A 3,349-nucleotide genomic window follows, 5' to 3' on the forward strand; every position below is an offset into this window, starting at 1 on the left:
TTTTGCAATTTTTTTTTTTAGCCCATCAGTTATCATTAGTGTTAGTGTAGTTTATGTGTGGCTCAAGACAATTCTTCTTCCAGTGTGGCCCAGGGAAGCCAAAAGATTGGACACTCCTGGCTTGAGCCTAGGAGTTTGATACCAACTAATAACTGTCACAGATGAATTTAAATTCAGGTTTAAATAAAAAAGGATGAACTCCTAACTCCCACACCATGAGGGATTTATTCATTCAACTAATATTTATTGAGCACTTAATATATGCTGGTCATTGTTCAAGTTGTCTGAGCTGTATCAGTGAACGAAACAAAAATCCTTGCCATCACAGAGGTTAAACTAGGGGTGGGAATGAGGGACAATAAACAGCGAACAAATTTATGATTTTTTTTTTTGAGACAAGATCTCACTCTGTTGCCCAGACTGGAGTGCAGTGGCATCAGCTCACTGCAACCCCCATCTCCCAGGCTCAAGCGATTCTCCTGCCTCAACCTCTCCCGAGTAGCTGGAATTACAGGTGCACACCATTACTGCATGGCTTTTTTTTTGTATTTTAATAGAGATGGGGTTTCACCATGTTTGCCAGGGTGGTCTTTAACTCCTGACCTCAAATGATCCACCCATCTCAGTCTCCCAAAGTGCTGGGATTACAGGTGTTGCACCACGCCCAGCCTAAATTTATGAATTATATAACAGAAAGAAAGAAGATATTCAGGAGGCTAAGGCCAAAGGATCCCTTGAGGCCAGGAGTTTGAGGCTGGCCTGGGCAGTACAGTGAAACATAGTCTCTAAAAAAATTTTTTTTAAAACTAGCCAGGAGTGTTGGTGTGCAGCTGCAGTCCCAGCTACTTGGGAGGCTGAGGCCAGAGGATCACTTGAGCGCAGGAGTTCGAGGCTGCAGTGATCATGCCACTGCACTCCAGTCTGGGTGACAGAGCAATACCCCATTTCAAAAAAAAAAAAAAAAAAAAAAGGCAGACTAGCAGAGCAGGAACAAATGAAGGCAGAGGCGGGGATGTATTAAGAAATTAAGACTGCTGCAAAGTTTTGGCTCTAAAGACTTGGAAGATGTGGTACAAGGGGCAGGAATTGGCTTGAGAGGGAATAGATAAGGAGTTCTCTTTTAAACATGTGGGGTTTTGAGGTGCCATTATGTCTCAATGTGAAAAATATCCCATTGGCAATTAGAGAAGATCCAGTTCCAGAGAAGGGTCCAGCTAGAGACCTAAATTGAGGAGACATCAGTATAGAGCCAGCTGTTGAGGCTGTGGGACTAAGTTCATCCTCCTAGCAGCCTTACTGAGAACTCTGACTATGCAGGCAAACAGTAGGAATTACAGTATACCAGGCTCTTTCAGAGTCTGAGAAGAAAAAAGTCTTCAAAAGGTCAAGAGGAGTTGGTCCTGAGAGTAGGGACCTGAACCAGAAGCAAGGGAAAACTTTTATCAGTCCACTTGGGAACTAGCCAGTGCTGGAAAGTACCCTTTGTGCCAGAGATGCTGTATGCATTTACCATTTTCTTAACCATGTTTCAGTTTGGGATTTTTTAGATTAATAAAATAGAAATTAATTTTTAAAAAACACTCGAGAAATTGGAATTCCCTTATGAAGGTCTTAGAACATTTTTTCTTTAAAATAGAAAGTTACTTTAGGAAATACATTAAAGAAGTAAGAATCCCTACTTCAGTATTACAGCAGGCATTACAGTGCCACAAACATTAGTGTATCTTGCCTGTCTTGTACACAAACCATCTTTATCTGGGGAGAAAAACAACTTTCCTAACATTATGTTTTGCATTTTATATTCATTAAATGGGAGTGTGCCTTGGGGAAAGTCAAAATAGACACAAATTTGCGATTTGAATAGCCACCTGCTGTTCTCCGGGAGCTACCTCGCCAGCTTGGAATTACTCTCATTAATCCATACAACACTAGCTGCTATAAGCCCCAACCCCTCAGCTGTAGTTCATTATTAATCAAGGGTGCTTAACCTCATTCCCCATTACTCGTATTTCAACCTCAGTTCCACTTTTTTTTTTTTTTTTGAGATCTTCCTCTGTCGCCCAAGCTGGAGTGCAGTGTCGTGTTCATAGCTCACTGCAACCTGGATCTCCTGGGCTCAAGCCATCCTCCCACCTTAGCCCCCCAAGTAGCTGGGACTACTGGCGCGCACCACCACGCCCAGCTAATGTTATTTTTTGTAGAGACGGGGCTTTCCTATGTTGGCCAGGATGGAGTTACGCTTTCTTTTTTTTTTTTTTTTTTTTTTTGAGACGGAGTCTCGCTCTGTCGCCCAGGCTGGAGTGCAGTGGCGTGATCTCGGCTCACTGCAAGTTCCGCCTCCCGGGTTCACGCCATTCTCCTGCCTCAGCCTCCCGAGTAGCTGGGACTACAGGGGCCCGCCACCACGCCCGGCTAATTTTTTTGTATTTTTTAGTAGAGACGGGGTTTCACCGTGTTAGCCAGGATGGTCTCGATCTCCTGACCTCGTGATCCGCCCGCCTCGGTCTCCCAAAGTGCTGGGATTACAGGCGTGAGCCACCGCGCCCGGCCTCAGCTTTCAAGACTAAAAATTGCCCGGGCACAGTGGCTCACGCCTATAATCCCAGCACTTTGATAGGCCGAGGCAGGTGAATCACTTGGGCTCAGGAGTTCGAGAGCTGCCTGACCAACATGGCGAAACCCCGTCTCTACTAAAAATACACAATCAGCCGGGCCTGGTGGCACACGCCTATAATCCCAGCTACTCGGGAGGATGAGGCAGGAGAATCGCTTGAACTCAGGAGGAGGAGGCTGCAGTCAGCCGAGATCGCGCCATTGCACTCCAGCCTGGGCAACAAGGGCGAAACTCTGTCTCAAAAAAAAAAAAAAAAAAAAAAAAAAAAAAAAAAAAAAAAAAAAAAAAAAAAAAGACTAAAAATTGTCGGGGCTGCTGGCCAAAGGAAGATCTTGCCTGGCTGTCAGAAAATAATGTTCTTTCCAGCGGCTGCTTGAAGCCGCTTCCTTCAGTGCCTAAATTTAACGGCTGCAGCTGCAGCTGCAACCTGTTTCCCCCGTAATAGGAATGAAGGTGGAGGATAAAAGAGGTTAGAAAGAAGACAAGCCAGCAGTCTGACCAGACACAGGATGCATGTAAGAGACTTGTTAATTACACGTTCTATTTAGGTCACACTGATAGGCAAATCACTATTCTGGGCCCCCAGGAAGCCTTTTCGTCCTTGCTATAGTCAATTCATTCTCCAGATGAAAGCCTGAAACCGCCACAACCCAAATTTCACCTCTTCTATCCACTCAAGAGGCCGGCTTGGCGCAGGCGCACACCTTCGAAATCCTCCCGCCCTCACTCCACCAC

The sequence above is a fragment of the Nomascus leucogenys genome, chromosome 1a, assembly GCF_006542625.1.
Source record: "Nomascus leucogenys isolate Asia chromosome 1a, Asia_NLE_v1, whole genome shotgun sequence".
Lineage (NCBI taxonomy): Eukaryota > Metazoa > Chordata > Mammalia > Primates > Hylobatidae > Nomascus > Nomascus leucogenys.